This window comes from Hordeum vulgare, chromosome 2H (assembly GCF_904849725.1).
Source record: "Hordeum vulgare subsp. vulgare chromosome 2H, MorexV3_pseudomolecules_assembly, whole genome shotgun sequence".
In the NCBI taxonomy this organism is placed as follows: Eukaryota; Viridiplantae; Streptophyta; class Magnoliopsida; order Poales; family Poaceae; genus Hordeum; species Hordeum vulgare.
The window spans coordinates 629,001,390-629,019,244 of NC_058519.1; the positions used below are offsets into that span (position 1 = coordinate 629,001,390).

General features: G+C 48.2%; 1 pseudogene; it reads right to left on the reverse strand.

Annotated features, from left to right (window-relative positions):
* Positions 1-13,511: 13,511 nt before the first annotated feature.
* On the reverse strand, positions 13,512-15,606 carry LOC123428835 (annotated as a pseudogene).
* Between the last annotated feature and the right edge of the window lie 2,249 nt (positions 15,607-17,855).

Consider the following 17,855-nt stretch of genomic DNA (forward strand, 5'->3'; position numbering starts at 1 on the left):
CAACTTACACTAAGTCACATCGCTTGCAAGGCTTGTGTGTGATGTTGTATTACCGAGTGGGCCCCGAGATACCTCTCCGTCACACGGAGTGACAAATCCCAGTCTTGATCCATACTAACTCAACGAACACCTTCGGAGATACCTGTAGAGCATCTTTATAGTCACCCAGTTACGTTGCGACGTTTGATACACATAAAGCATTCCTCCGGTGTCAGTGAGTTATATGATCTCATGGTCATAGGAACAAATACTTGACACGCAGAAAACAGTAGCAACAAAATGACACGATCAACATGCTATGTCTATTAGTTTGGGTCTAGTCCATCACATGATTCTCCTAATGATGTGATCGTGTTATCAAGTGACAACAATTGCCTATGGTCAGTAAACATTGACCATCTTTGATCAACGAGATAGTCAACTAGAGGCTTACTAGGGGCAGTGTTTTGTCTATGTATCCACACATGCACTGTGTTTCCAATCAATACAATTATAGCATGGACAATAAACGATTATCATGAACAAATAAATATAATAATGACTAATTTATTATTGCCTCTAGGGCATATTTCCAACACTTAGATGTTAAAGAATTAGACTTACTTTCCATTTGGTACTTTTTTAGTCTCATCTATACCTTCAATTTTGGATAAAAGTGCAGGAACATCTAGCAAATTTCGTGAGATCAATAGATCGATGTATTCTTCTTTGCAATACCAAAAATTGCATCCATCCTACACACAATATTGATAAAATAATAAGCTATCGAAATTGCATCAATCAAAGAGTAAAAAGTCAGAACGAAAATCATTACCCCATCATTTTTGCACTTCATTAACGACCAATCGGGATGTTCCACGTCCAAGAAACGCGTTGGACAACCTGCAGCGAGCAGCCGTTGCACTGTATGAACGGCAAAGGTGAGCCGGCAAGCTTTTGGGCCAACGCCGAGCTATAGCGGTGGCCCGTCGTGGCCTTGCCGACGAACATGGGACGGGTCAGACCCGAGCGACTAGAGGCGGATTGAGCGCGTGCATGCGGCATCGAGGGATTGTGCATGCCTGGTGAACCGGCACCCGACGATTCCATGGCAAGCATAGCCCGTCGGCGGCCTGATTCGGCAAATCCCGCCGACAGGATGCGTAAAATTTCGTGAAATTCCATCGCCACCACACTAGGACGAAGGTGGCACCTCTCCGATGATTTGTTGCTGGAGAGCTAGGGTCGTCGACCTAGGGTTTGTGTGCTTGCGGGCGGTGGGTGGGGTGAAGGGGATAAGAAGGAGAGACTGTGACGCCGAGTAGTAGGCCAGGAGAAGGAGCATGTGGGCGAGGCGCGTGTCCGCGGCGACGCAAATGACCCCCAAATTTACGCCCGGAATGGGTCGCGAGCGAATGAAAAGCGGACGCACGTCCGTTTGGATTGGCACGTTGGGCCGACTTTTCAGTCCGTCGCGACCCAAACGGGCGCGCGCGCACAAAATGGGCCGGCGTGTTGGAGTTGCTCTTACAATTAAAGTTGACATGCGGAAAAATAAAATAAATAAATGAAACTTGTCACCAGAAAAGAAAGTTATCATTGTCACACTACTAAACTTGTCATCAAAAACGTTAAGACTTGTTGCGTGTTCATGCCACACGTGTGGCACTTATCAGGGTCCAAAACTTACTCCTCTAAACCACGCCTAGCACAAGTCCTATTTCGGTTAGAGGAGTATTACTACTCCGCTGAAATTTCAGCCCGTGACATCTAAATATACACTTCCCCCATCCCCGAGAGTAAATAAAACACCCGTTCTTCCCCCCCGCGCGGCGCCGTAGTTCTCGCCACCGCCACACCACCGTGATCTTTGATGACTGCTGTTGTAGGCACAATGTGTTCTCAAGACCCTTCTCATGGGGTTATACATTAGCGATAGGCCCAAGGACCTGCATTCCAGGGCCCACCTAAGGCCCCACATACGCATCAAGCTACCAATCCAATCATGGCCTCATTCGGGAAAACTGGTTCTCACTCGATTTGCACAAGGTCATTCGGTTCATCTTCTGTGAGTCGGACGTGCCCCTACACTCGGACTACAACAATGCCTCTGTGGGTGGTACCGAAAGGGATTCTAATGAGGTTTCGCCTACTTTGGGACCTACTATTCCACCGATGCCGTTCATTAGAGGATCTGTGGTGGGTAGGAAAACGGGGAACCAAAAGGCGTCTCCCAGACCGAGTGATAGATATGAGGAGGAGGTGGCGGAATTTTATGGTCAGTTGTGGGTTATCCCCTCCCCTGCCTGTCGCCAGGCCAATCGTGCCCATCTTCCCCCTCCTCCAAAACCTAGCTCCTCCCTAGGTAGCCACCTCTTCTCGATCAGGAAAGATCTGTTCAGATCTCGCTGCTTTACTACCGAAGATTGCTACTCTGTTGTTCACCCTGGTCGTTTTGACCCTATTTCTAGCCAATTCCAGCTTGAGTGTGAGGGTATTGGACCTGGCAGCATCTCTTTTGTGTCTGCGGTGAAGAAGACCATGGAGCAACGAGGACAACAGTGCCCTCAGAAACGGCAAGTTCCTCCGAAGAAAGGGGTGCAGGGAGCTCCTCCGCCACCCTTGCTGTTCCAACATCAAAGGTGGCACCGTCGGCTCCAAATCCTTCCTCGGGCACTGCTGCTAAGGGTGTTCTGACCACCATTGCTGTCCCGGTCGTGGTTCCTGCCCCTCCCCTGATCCGAGTTGTGCAACCCCTGGATCCAAGGTACAAAGATATGGTCTGTTTTAATTACAGCTGGCGGGTCATTATTTTGGTAACTTTGTTCAACCAAAAAAGTGTTTCATCTGTTGTGGCACCCATAATGTGAATAATTGCATTGCCTGGGCTAGGTTATAACCTACAACAGAGTATTTTGGGAGTGCAGCGACAGGGTTGGGTTTTTATCATATTGACATCCCTGTAGATGCTGAATCTAACTGGCTGAATTACAAAAAATATGCTATTCTTAAAGTTTTGAAAGGTGAGGTATGTGCCTCAGATCTGATTACCCTACTAAATGTCATTATCTGCAAAGGGAAAGAATGGTCATGGCATATCAGAGAGCTGGAAGAGAAGAAGTTCTTGCTAAGATTTCTACCATGGAAGAAAGTGGAAGATCTCACTCATTTTCTGCTTTTGACCAGCCTATTGATGGGCTGTCCGTCAAGATCTATGAATGGGTTGGGATGCTTGACCCTTTGGGAGAACTAACTGAGGTTTGGATTCAAGTGGAAGGTGCCCCCGAGGTGATGTGCTGAAGGTCTTTGCTCAAATTGCCTCATGCTTTGGTATTCTGGTAGATGTGGACTGGAATGGGATATTCAAAAGTTTTTATGAAAAAATTATAGTCAAGGTAGCATGCAGGGATCCCACCAAAATTCCATATGAGAGGCTGGTTGAGATGAAAAAGAAACTGTACATTCTATTTTTCACGGTTGAAGGATTTGAGCAAGCCGGGGAGGGATCCGAGGGTGATGATGATGACACTGATCTGGATATTGGAGATGATGACAACCTGGATGATGATTTTGATCATAATGGTAAAGATTGTATGGATGGTGATGCTGATGAACCTACAGATGAACTTGATAAGGGAAACTTTTGTTGGAAATATGCCCTAGAGGTAATAATAAATTGGTTATTATTATATTTCCTTGTTCATGATAATTGTCTATTGTTCATGCTATAATTGTATTAATCGGAAACCATAATACATGTGTGAATACATAGACCACAACATGTCCCTAGTGAGCCTCTAGTTGGCTAGTTCGTTGATCAATAGATGGTCATGGTTTCCTGATCATGGACATTGGATGTCATTGATAACAGGACTACATCATTAGGAGAATGATGTGATGGACAAGACCCAATCCTAAGCATAGCACAAGAATGTGTAGTTCGTCTGCCAGAGCTTTTGTAATGTCAAGTATCATTTCCTTAGACCATGAGATTGTGCAACTCCCGGATACAGTAGGAGTGCTTTAGGTGTATCAAACGTCACAACGTAACTGGGTGATTATACAGGTGCACTACGGGTATCTCCGAAAGTGTCTATTGGGTTGGTACGAATCGAGACTCGAATTTGTCGTTCCGTGTGAGGGAGAGGTATCTCTGGGCCCACTCGGTAATGCATCATCATAATGACCTCAATGTGACTAAGGAGTTAGCCACGGGACTAAGGAGTTGTCCTGGGATGCGCTGGTCGTGCGCCCAGCGTGCGGCCGTATCCGTTTGCCATATCTTGTCCGCCTCCAAAAGAACAACGCTTCAAATTCCAACGACCTAGTTCACGCGAGCGGCCCTAGTTCATGCCGGCAACACAACCAATGGCCTACACGTCCTCGTCGGTGTTGGAATTATGCCCTAGAGGCAATAATAAATGTATAGTTATTATTATAATTCCTGTATCAAGATAATAGTTTATTATCCATGCTATAATTGTATTGAATGAAGACTCATTTACATGTGTGGATACATAGACAAAATACCGTCCCTAGCATGCCTCTAGTTGGCTAGCCAGTTGATCGATGATAGTCAGTGTCTTCTGATTATGAACAAGGTGTTGTTGCTTGATAACTGGATCACGTCATTGGGAGAATCACGTGATGGACTAAGACCCAAACTAATAGACGTAGCATGTTGATCGTGTCATTTTGTTGCTACTGTTTTCTGCGTGTCAAGTATTTATTCCTATGACCATGAGATCATATAACTCACTGACACCGGAGGAATGCTTTGTGTGTATCAAACGTCGCAACGTAACTGGGTGACTATAAAGATGCTCTACAGGTATCTCCGAAGGTGTTAGTTGAGTTAGTATGGATCAAGACTGGGATTTGTCACTCCGTATGACGGAGAGGTATCTCGGGGCCCACTCGGTAATACAACATCACACACAAGCCTTGCAAGCAATGTAACTTAGTGTAAGTTGCGGGATCTTGTATTACGAAACGAGTAAAGAGACTTGCCGGTAAACAAGATTGAAATAGGTATGCGGATACTGACGATCGAATCTCGGGCAAGTAAACATACCGAAGGACAAAGGGAATGACATACGGGATTATACGAATCCTTGGCACTGAGGTTCAAACGATAAGATCTTCGTAGAATATGTAGGATCCAATATGGGCATCTAGGTCCCGCTATTGGATATTGACCGAGGAGTCTCTCGGGTCATGTCTACATAGTTCTCGAACCCGCAGGGTCTGCACACTTAAGGTTCGACGTTGTTTTATGCGTATTTGAGTTATATGGTTGGTTACCGAATGTTGTTCGGAGTCCCGGATGAGATCACGGACGTCACGAGGGTTTCCGGAATGGTCCGGAAACGAAGATTGATATATAGGATGACCTCATTTGATTGCCGGAAGGTTTTCGGAGTTACCGGGAATGTACCGGGAATGACGAATGGGTTCCGGGAGTTCACCGGGGGGGGCAACCCACCCCGGGGAAGCCCATAGGCTTTGGGGAGACACACCAGCCCTTAGTGGGCTGGTGGGACAGCCCCAAGGGGGCCTATGCGCCAAGAATAAGAAATCAAAGGAAAAGAAAAAAAAAGAGGGAGGAAGTGGGAAGGGAGGGGGACTCCTCCCACCAAACCAAGTCCAACTCGGTTTGGGGGGGGAGTCCTCCCCCCCTTGGCTCGGCCGACTCCTTGGGGGTCCTTGGACCCCAAGGCAAGGTCCCCCCCTCCCTCCTCCTATATATATGGAGCAATTAGGGCTGATTTGAGACGACTTTCTCACGGCTGCCCGACCACATACCTCCATAGTTTTTCCTCTAGATCGCGTTTCTACGGAGCTCGGGCGGAGCCCTGCTGAGACAAGATCATCACCAACCTCCGGAGCGCCGTCACGCTGCCGGAGAACTCTTCTACCTCTCCGTCTCTCTTGCTGGATCAAGAAGGCCGAGATCATCGTCGAGCTGTACGTGTGCTGAACGCGGAGGTGCCGTCCGTTCGGTACTAGATCGTGGGACTGATCGCGGGATTGTTCGCGGGGCGGATCGAGGGACGTGAGGACGTTCCACTACATCAACCGCGTTCTCTAACGCTTCTGCTGTACGATCTACAAGGGTACGTAGATCACTCATCCCCTCTCGTAGATGGACATCACCATGATAGGTCTTCGTGCGCGTAGGAAATTTTTTGTTTCCCATGCGACGTTCCCCAACAGTGGCATCATGAGCTAGGTTAATGCGTAGATGTCTTCTCGAGTAGAACACAAAAGTTTTTGTGGGCGGTGATGTGCGTTTTGCTGCCCTCCTTTGTCTTTTCTTGATTCCGCGGTATTGTTGGATTGAAGCGGCTTGGACCGACATTACTCGTACGCTTACGAGAGACTGGTTTCATCGTTACGAGTAACCCCCTTTGCTCAAAGATGACTGGCAAGTGACGGTTTCTCCAACTTTAGTTGAATCGGATTTGACCGAGGAGGTCCTTGGATGAGGTTAAATAGAAACTCATATATCTCCGTTGTGGTGTTTGCGTAAGTAAGATGCGATCCTACTAGATACCCTTGGTCACCACGTAAAACATGCAACAACAAAATTATAGGACGTCTAACTTGTTTTTGCAGGGTATGATTGTGATGTGATATGGCCAACGATGTGATGTGATATATTGGATGTATGAGATGATCATGTTGTAATAGAAATATCGACTTGCACGTCGATGGTACGGCAACCGGCAGGAGCCATAGGGTTGTCTTTATACTAACATATGTGCTTGCAGATGCGTTTACTATTTTGCTAGGATGTAGCTTTAGTAGTAATAGCATAAGTAGCACGACAACCCCGATGGCAACACATTGATGGATGATCATGGTGTGGCGCCGGTGACAAGAAGATCGTGCCGGTGCTTTGGTGATGGAGATCAAGAAGCACGTGATGATGGCCATATCATGTCACTTATGAATTGCATGTGATGTTAATCCTTTTATGCACCTTATTTTGCTTAGAACGATGGTAGCATTATGAGGTGATCTCTCACTAAAATTTCAAGACGAAATTGTGTTCTCCCCGACTGTGCACCGTTGCTACAGTTCGTCGTTTCGAAACACCACGTGATGATCGGGTGTGATAGACTCAACGTTCACATACAACGGGTGCAAAACAGTTGCGCACGCGGAACACTCGGGTTAAGCTTGACGAGCCTAGCATGTGCAGACATGGCCTCGGAACACATGAGACCGAAAGGTCGATCATGAATCATATAGTTGATATGATTAGCATAGGGATGCATACCACTGAAACTATACTCAACTCACGTGATGATCGGACTTGGGATAGTGTAAGTGGATCATGAACCACTCAAATGACTAGAGAGATGTACTTTTTGAGTGGGAGTTTAGCATATAATTTGATTAAGTTAAACTCTAATTATCTTGAACATAGTCTAAGTCCACTTTGAATATATTTGTGTTGTAGATCATGGCTCACGCGAGCGTCATCCTGAATTTTAATACGTTCCTAGAGAAAGCTAAGTTGAAAGATGATGAAAGCAACTTCGTAGACTGGGCTCGTAATCTTAAGCTAATCTTACAAGCTGGGAAGAAGGATTATGTCCTTAATGCTGCGCTAGGAGATGAACCACCCGCTACGGCTGATCAGGATGTTAAGAACGCTTGGTTAGCGCGTAAGGAGGACTACTCAATAGTTCAATGTGCAGTCTTGTATGGCTTAGAACCGGGACTTCAACGTCGCTTTGAGCGTCATGGAGCATTTGAGATGTTCCAGGAGTTGAAGTTTATCTTTCAGAAGAACGCCCGGATCGAGAGGTATGAGACCTCCGCTAAATTCTATGCTTGCAAGATGGAGGAAAACTCGTCTGTCAGTGAACATGTGCTCAAAATGTCTGGGTACTCAAACCGTCTGGCTGAGCTGGGGATTGAACTCCCACAAGAGGCTATCACTGACAGAATCCTTCAATCATTGCCGCCAAGCTATAAAGGCTTTGTGTTGAACTACAAAATGCAAGGGATGAACAAGTCTCCCGGCGAGTTGTTTGCGATGCTGAAAGTCGCAGAGTCTGAACTTCGTAAAGAGCATCAAGTGTTGATGGTGAGCAAGACCACTAGTTTCAAGAGAAACGGCAAAGGCAAGAAGGGCAATTCGAAGAAGAGCGGCAAGCCTGTTGCCAATCCGCCGAAGAAACCCAAGGCTGGACCTAAGCCTGAAACAGAGTGCTTCTATTGCAAGGGTATGGGTCACTGGAAGCGCAATTGCCCCAAGTATCTGGCAGATAAGAAGGCGGGCAAAGAAAAATCAGGTATATTTGATATACATGTTATTGATGTGTACTTCACCGGCTCTCGTAGTAGTGCCTGGGTATTCGATACCGGTTCTGTTGCTCACATTTGCAACTCGAAACAGGAACTGCGGAATAGACGAAGGCTGGCGAAAGACGAAGTGACGATGCGCGTAGGAAATGGTTCAAAGGTTGATGCAATCGCCGTCGGCACAGTGTCACTTCAGCTACCATCGAGATTAGTGATGAACTTAAATCATTGTTATTTAGTGCCTACGTTGAGCATGAACATCATATCTGGATCTTGTTTATTGCGAGACGGTTACTCTTTTAAGTCTGAGAATAATGGTTGTTCTATTTCTATGAGTAACATCTTTTATGGTCATGCACCGAATGTGAGAGGATTGTTCATATTGAATCTTGATAGCAATACGCATATACATAACATTGAGACCAAAAGAGTTAGAGTAAACAATGATAGCGCCATATTTTTGTGGCACTGCCGCTTGGGTCATATTGGTGTAAAGCGCATGAAGAAACTCCATGCTGATGGACTTTTGGAGTCACTTGACTTTGATTCACTTGACACGTGCGAACCATGCCTCATGGGCAAGATGACTAAGACTCCGTTCTCCGGAACAATGGAGCGTGCAAGTAACTTGTTGGAAATCATACATACCGATGTGTGTGGTCCAATGAGCGTAGAGGCACGCGGCGGATATCGTTATTTCCTCACCTTCACTGACGATTTAAGTAGATATGGTTATGTCTACTTGATGAAGCACAAGTCTGAAACATTTGAAAAGTTCAAGCAATTTCAGAGTGAAGTGGAAAATCATCGTAACAAGAAGATCAAATTCCTACGGTCTGATCGTGGGGGTGAATATCTGAGTTTCGAGTTTGGTGCTCACTTAAGACAATGTGGAATTGTTTCGCAGTTAACACCGCCTGGAACACCACAGCGTAATGGTGTGTCCGAACGTCGTAATCGTACTTTGTTAGAGGTGGTGCGATCTATGATGTCTCTTACTGATTTGCCGTTATCATTTTGGGGTTATGCATTAGAAACAGGTGCATTCACTTTAAATAGGGCACCATCAAAATCCGTTGAGACGACACCATACGAACTGTGGTATGGCAAAAGGCCAAAGTTGTCGTTTCTTAAAGTTTGGGGATGTGATGCTTATGTCAAAAAGCTTCAGCCTGAAAAGCTGGAACCCAAAGCGGAAAAATGCGTCTTCATAGGTTACCCAAAAGAGACAGTTGGGTACACCTTCTATCTCAAATCCGAGGGCAAAGTGTTTGTTGCTAAGAACGGAACTTTTCTCGAGAAGGAGTTTCTCTCGAGAGAATTGAGTGAGAGGAAGATAGAACCTGACGAGGTTGTCGAACCTCTCATCCCTCTGGATGGTGGCGCAGGGCAAGGGGAAACCTCTGTCGTTGCAACGCCGGTTGAGGAGGAAGTTAATGATGATGATCATGAAACTCCAGTTCAAGTTTCTGTTGAACCACGCAGGTCGACGAGATCACGCGCTGCTCCAGAGTGGTACGGTAATCCCGTCTTATCAATCATGTTGTTAGACAACAATGAACCTGCAAATTATGAAGAAGCAATGGTGGGCCCAGATTCCAACAAATGGCTAGAAGCCATGAAATCCGAGATAGGATCCATGTATGAGAACAAAGTGTGGACTTTGGAGATACTACCTGAGGGCCGCAAGGCTATTCAAAACAAATGGATCTTTAAGAAGAAGACGGACGCTGACGGTAATGTGACCGTTTATAAAGCTCGACTTGTGGCAAAGGGTTTTTCACAAGTTCCAGGAGTTAACTACGATGAGACCTTCTCACCCGTAGCGATGCTTAAGTCCGTCAGAATCATGTTAGCAATAGCTGCATTTTTCGATTATGAAATCTGGCAGATGGATGTCAAAACGGCGTTCCTTAACGGTTTCCTTGAGGAAGAGTTGTATATGATGCAACCCGAAGGTTTTGTCGATCCTAAAAATGCTGACAAAGTGTGCAAGCTCCAGCGATTCATTTATGGACTGGTGCAAGCATCTCGGAGTTGGAACAAACGCTTTGATGAGGTGATCAAAGCATTTGGGTTTATACAAGTGGTTGGAGAATCTTGTATTTACAAGAAAGTGAGTGGGAGCTCTGTGGCGTTTCTAATATTATATGTGGATGACATATTACTGATTGGAAACAACGTAGAGCTTTTGGAGAGCATAAAAGGTTACTTGAATAAAAGTTTCTCTATGAAGGACGTAGGAGAAGCTGCTTACATTCTAGGCATTAAGATTTATAGGGATAGATCAAAACGCCTGATAGGACTTTCACAAAGCACATACCTTCATAAAGTTTTGAAGAGGTTCAAAATGGAACAGTCCAAGAAAGGGTTCTTGCCAGTTTTACAAGGTACGAGATTGAGTAAGACTCAGTGCCCAGCAACTGATGAAGATAGAGAGCATATGCGCTCCGTCCCCTATGCTTCAGCCATAGGTTCTATCATATATGCGATGCTGTGCACCAAACCGGATGTTAGCCTGGCCATAAGTATGGCAGGTAGGTTCCAGAGTAATCCAGGAGTGGATCACTGGACAGCGGTCAAGAATATCCCGAAGTACCTGAAAAGGACTAAGGAGATGTTTCTCGTGTATGGAGGTGACGAAGAGCTCGCCGTAAAAGGTTACGTCGATGCAAGCTTTGACACATATCCGGACGACTCTAAGTCGCAAACCGGATACGTATTTATTCTTAATGGGGGTGCAGTAAGCTGGTGCAGTTCCAAGCAAAGCGTCGTAGCAGATTCTACATGTGAAGCAGAGTACATGGCTGCCTCGGAGGCGGCTAAGGAGGGTGTCTGGATGAAGCAGTTCATGACGGATCTTGGTGTGGTGCCAAGTGCACTAGATCCAATGACCTTGTTCTGTGACAACACTGGTGCCATTGCCCTAGCAAAGGAACCAAGGTTTCACAAGAAGACCAGACACATCAAACGACGCTTCAACCTCATCCGCGACTACGTTGAGGAGGAGGACGTAAATATATGCAAGGTGCACACGGATCTGAATGTGGCAGACCCGCTGACTAAGCCTCTTCCACGGCCAAAACATGATCGACACCAGAACTGTATGGGTGTTAGATTTATTACAATGTAATTCACATGGTGATGTGAAGGCTAGATTATTGACTCTAGTGCAAGTGGGAGACTGTTGGAATTATGCCCTAGAGGCAATAATAAATGTATAGTTATTATTATAATTCCTGTATCAAGATAATAGTTTATTATCCATGCTATAATTGTATTGAATGAAGACTCATTTACATGTGTGGATACATAGACAAAATACCGTCCCTAGCATGCCTCTAGTTGGCTAGCCAGTTGATCGATGATAGTCAGTGTCTTCTGATTATGAACAAGGTGTTGTTGCTTGATAACTGGATCACGTCATTGGGAGAATCACGTGATGGACTAAGACACAAACTAATAGATTTAGCATGTTGATCGTGTCATTTTGTTGCTACTGTTTTCTGCGTGTCAAGTATTTATTCCTATGACCATGAGATCATATAACTAACTGACACCGGAGGAATGCTTTGTGTGTATCAAACGTCGCAACGTAACTGGGTGAATATAAAGATGCTCTACACGTATCTCCGAAGGTGTTAGTTGAGTTAGTATGGATCAAGACTGGGATTTGTCACTCCGTATGACGGAGAGGTATCTCGGGGCCCACTCGGTAATACAACATCACACACAAGCCTTGCAAGCAATGTAACTTAGTGTAAGTTGCGGGATCTTGTATTACGGAACGAGTAAAGAGACTTGCCGGTAAACGAGATTGAAATAGGTATGCGGATACTGACGATCGAATCTCGAGCAAGTAAACATACCGAAGGACAAAGGGAATGACATACGGGATTATACGAATCCTTGGCACTGAGGTTCAAACGATAAGATCTTCGTAGAATATGTAGGATCCAATATGGGCATCCAGGTCCCGCTATTGGATATTGACCGAGGAGTCTCTCGGGTCATGTCTACATAGTTCTCGAACCCGCAGGGTGTGCACACTTAAGGTTCGACGTTGTTTTATGCGTATTTGAGTTATATGGTTGGTTACCGAATGTTGTTCGGAGTCCCGGATGAGATCACGGACGTCACGAGGGTTTCCGGAATGGTCCGGAAACGAAGATTGATATATAGGATGACCTCATTTGATTGCCGGAAGGTTTTCGGAGTTACCGGGAATGTACGGGGAATGACGAATGGGTTCCGGGAGTTCACCGGAGGGGGGGGGGCAACCCACCCCGGGGAAGCCCATAGGATTTGGGGAGACACACCAGCCCTTAGTGGGCTGGTGGGACAGCCCCAAGGGGGCCTATGCGCCAAGAATAAGAAATCAAAGGAAAAGAAAAAAAAAAGAGGGAGGAAGTGGGAAGGGAGGGGGACTCCTCCCACCAAACCAAGTCCAACTCGGTTTGGGGGGGGGAGTCCTCCCCCCCTTGGCTCGGCCGACTCCTTGGGGGTCCTTGGACCCCAAGGCAAGGTCCCCCCTCCCTCCTCCTATATATATGGAGCAATTAGGGCTGATTTGAGACGACTTTCTCACGGCTGCCCGACCACATACCTCCATAGTTTTTCCTCTAGATCGCGTTTCTGCGGAGCTCGGGCGGAGCCCTGCTGAGATAAGATCATCACCAACCTCCGGAGCACCGTCACGCTGCCGGAGAACTCTTCTACCTCTCCGTCTCTCTTGCTGGATCAAGAAGGCCGAGATCATCGTCGAGCTGTACGTGTGCTGAACGCGGAGGTGCCGTCCGTTCGGTACTAGATCGTGGGACTGATCGCGGGATTGTTCGCGGGGCGGATCGAGGGACATGAGGACGTTCCACTACATCAACCGCGTTCTCTAACGCTTCTGCTGTACGATCTACAAGGATACGTAGATCACTCATCCCCTCTCGTAGATGGACATCACCATGATAGGTCTTCGTGCGCGTAGGAAAATTTTTGTTTCCCATGCGACGTTCCCCAACAGTCGGCAACAAAGCCAGCGACTAGCAACACAACCAGCCTCCAAAAGGAATAGTTTTGTTCGCCGGCAACACAGCCAGCGGGCGGCAACACAGCCAACCTCCAAAATGAATCTGTTTCTCGTCGGCACACAGCCAGCGGGCGGCGGGCGGCACCCATGCCAGGCTCCAAAAAAGAATGGCCAGGTCCGATCGGACGACCTAGTTGAGGTCGTCAGCGTCGAACATCTCCTTCTGCCTGGCCTCGAACCAGCTCCTCATTTTCTCTCTCATCTTGGTCAAGTCCACACTCATGATCGCAAGGGCCACCTCCTTCGCTTTGGTTACGGCATTGGTGGCCTCGATGTCGAGCTGCCTCTTGCTGGCCTCGACATTGGCGGCCTCGATGTCAAGCTGCCTTTGCCGGGCCGCCTCCTCCAGGTCGATCTTCCTCTTCTTGGCCTCCTCCTCCATCTCAAGCTTCTTCCTTTGAATCTCTAGGTATTGCTTCATTTGCTCGTCCTTGCTTTGCCGCTTCTTCTCATCCCTCATGTCCTTTGAAGACATCATTCCATGCAAAGTCTCATGCAAGGACATGGATGCGGCATCACGTATGACGTCCACCTTGGAGTTGGTCTTGCCCCTCGGCCTCTTAAACGCCTCGCCATCTCCACCTCCGGCGAACTTGGCCGTCTTCTTGCCTCTCTTCCTTTGAAGTTCACGATATTGATCCTTGAACTTAGGGCAATTGTTGATGATCGTCCAACAATGCGTAAGACTAAATGGCTTGTCATTGTGCCGGGCCTTGAATGCTTCCGAAGATTGAAATGCCTACACCACATGATCAACAAGATTTGGACATGCAAACATATACATGGCCGAAGTAAGGAAAGGACTAGGATGAGGAGAGCATACCATGTCCCCAATGCCGAGACCACTCATGGGTCGTGCTTCAACGCTCTCCAATGTGGCGCAATACTTGTTGCACTTATGTTGGATGAACATCCACCTCTTTTGAATCGAGGTCATGCCACGGTCGCTTGTGGTTTGATAGGGCTCAAACATCTTCCTTTCATGAAAAATTTTGTGGACTCTCGTCCAAAAAACTAGGCCCTTTTTTTGCGCGTTCGTCCTCGGATCTTGGCTAATCTCCATCCAACAATTGCAAATCAGCTTGTCCTCATCTTGGGTGTATGAACCCGTGCGAATGCTCTTCTTCCTCTTTTGTGCTTCCGCCCTTTTGGTGAGCTCGTCGATGAACAATGGCTCACAACTAATATCAATGTCATTGCCTTCATCTTCATCACCATCACCATCACCTTCGCAATAGATGTCATCGTCTTCATGCCACGAGTCACCATGGTCGTAGTCAGCACGGCCGTCGGCCTCTTCATCGGAAATGAACTTAGCGCGGCCATCCTGGTTTCGGATCTCCTCGGGATCGTAGGCAGGGACATGCCCACCGTTGTAGATCACATACTCCATGAACTGGGTGCAGTAGGGGTCGTCGACCGGTGCCATTGGTGTTGGCATTTGGTCGAACAAGACGCGGGGGGACGACATGGTGACCGCAGGCGCCCGTGCTTGCTTTCTTTGCATCTCGACAGACGGTCGGCCGTCGCTGCTGGACCCAGGTGTGACGTTGAGGTCGACGCAGGCCAAGGGGCGTGGGGTGGAAGGTGCGATCACACTCATGTCCGGCGACTCCGAGAAACGGGTGTGGGCGTCGTGCCTTGGCGGGGGGAAGCCGGGCGACATAGGCATGGTCCACGACGTCGGCGACTCGCAGTGCGAAGACGGAGTGACCGACGAGTCTGTGCTCGCCGGGCCGACGGCTGCTGCAGAGTAACCGGCCAGACGACAAATGCCAAGCATGAGGAGGGCGTGCGCTTTGTTGATGATGGCCTCCTTCTCCTCGACCTCGGCCTTGCGCGGCGCGGCCTCCATCGCATCGCGCTCGACAGCGAACTTGCGTGTGGCGGCGTTGTCCTTCACGACCGTCCTCCAGTTCCTCCTCTTCGCTGATTCCGCGTCCAACTTGGCGATCTCCTCCGGCGTGCACTACGCCCGCGGCTTCCTTGGCGCCTTGGCCTTCTACTTCTTGGCCAATCCGGGCTGGTCGACGTCCGGGCCGCCGGAATTCGGGTGAGGGTCAGCAATGGACGGGGGAGAGAGGGGGGGATGGCGGGACATGGGAGGGTTTGGGGGGAAATGGCGCCAAATGGGGCGGGGGTTGATTTTACTTTGTGCCACCGACAGGCGGGCTAGGGGTGGACAAGCACGCGCGTCCCGCCCGTCCGCGCGCTGTCCGTTTCATCCAAAATCGGCGCAAAGTTGGGCCGGGGATGGGTCGAAAGCGGACACAAAACGAACAAAAGTCCGTTTGCCCCAAAAGTCCGTTTACCCCAAACGAACGAAACGAACAAAAGTCCGTTTACCCCAAACGGGCGTGCGCGAACAGGATGGGGTCGCGCGGTGGATCTGGCCTAAAGATATCATTGGATGGATGGCTCGTGGATTCATGTTAGCGGGTTGATTTCCGCTTTCCCTGCGGTTGCGCTAGGAAATTTAACGGTCAATGTTGACAATACCTTATAAAAATCATTTCACGTCCATCTTCCACACTTAGAGCATATCCAATAGATGGTTCAAATGTAAAAATAACTAACTTTTAGACCGTTTCGGGCAAAAAACAGTGCTCCAACAGACGGTCCATATGCAAAGAAAATTGGATCGCGGCCTCCTCGTGATGTAAAATCCAACACCTCACGAGGTGCATCTGGTCCAAAACAAGCCGCCACCCGCGAACGCCCAACCGCCACTTCCTTTCCGTTCCCGCCCGCTCCCGTCCGCCCGCCCGAAGACCAGCCGGCCGGAATCAGCCACCGAGACCGCCGAAAAACCACGCCGTCGGCGCCGCCACCACCCCAAATCCCCGCCGCCGCCTCCCTCGACGGTAGCCGGCTCGCAGCCGCCCGGACGACGCCGAATCGGGAGGCAGCCGACGCGGGATTCAGCGCCTCCGACGGTCCGGCTGCCGCGGTAGGCCTCCGCCGGGTCTAAGGCTGCCGCCGACCTCGTCCCCGTCGGCCGTGAGCCTGTTCACGGCCGTTGCGCCGGCCGCACGACCGCCGCACGAAGCCCTCCGCCCGGCTGCCGAAGTACTGTTCGCTGCCCGACGAGCTCCTCTTGGCCGGCCTCAAAGCTCTTTTCTTATCACTTCAGTCGTCAGCAGCAGCCAATCCAACCGGCGGCCATCTTCTTCCACCGCGCGCACTAGGTGTTCGACGGAATTCCCCAAGGTAAAAAAATGATTAAACTTGGGATTGGATAGTATGTTTGGCGTTGGTTGTGTGCTATGTAGATGAGCTCGGTTGACTCCTCTTTCGTGGATGATTCATCATCGGACGAGGAATTTGATTTGCATGAAGAAGGGGAGGTTGCTATGCTATTGGCCATGCACAAGTGTTCGGTCCATTGTACTTGAGAGCACCCAATGCTCAGGACACTCACAAGCTTTTGGAGATGAACAAAGTTCGAGGGTTTCTAGGTATGCTCGGGGTCTGTGGATTGAATGCATTGGAAACGGAAGAACCGTCCAAAAGCATGGCATGGACAATTCATGAAGGTGTACAGCGAGATTAGAGACACCGATGTGCATGACCAACTCCAGAAAGATTTGATGGAAGAGCATTGGAAATGCCATGCGAAAGATCCGCATAGATTCATTATTTGTTTGTTCAAAACTATGTTGTATTTGTGTTGCATTTCATCTCCTGGACTTGAAGAACTATGTAACAATTTGATATTGTGGATATGAATTTTTTTATGTTGTTTCAAATCATGTTTTTATGCAATATGTGCGGCTGTACACTGGTTGGACAGCGGCTGAACAACACACGCGCGGCTCCTAGCCGGTTTTGGACCATGAATTTAGACCATCTATTGGAGTTGGTCTTTTAGACCATGAGAACTTGGACCATCTGTTGGAGTTGGTCTTTTTTCGAAGCTCCAATACGTATTTCTTGACGGTTTAAATTTTACATCTTCGGTTTTGGACCGCGAAATTTTAAATCATCTATTAGAGATGCTCTTACGTCATTACGGTCTACCTTGTTTTTCTCTAACTTAACGCACTGACCAGATCACAAAAAAGCGGAAATAATGGTACAAGTTCTTTGTAATATTTGAGGAAACAAAAACTACAACTCGGTTTGCTGTAACTCCTAATTCAGCCGTATTTGTAGAATTTCAGATTCATAGTCCGAAATGTTTCAAACCAAGCGAGGCAGACCGCGGCGTGCGCATCCTTTCGGAAAGGAACCAGTAACCGTCACTTCACGACGCACATTTCGGGCTGTACAAGTAGTACGTACGTATCCCACACCCATAGCCCCGGCACGTCGGAGACCTAGGCCGGCGGAAGGTCTCCACATTTTCCCGCAAGTAGCCGGGCAGCCTAGGAATCTTTTCAACGCACGTACTACACTACTGCAGGCAGCACTGCTAGCATCCCAGCACAGCACAGTCCCCCTACACTTGGCAGCACAAACAGTACCATCCGCA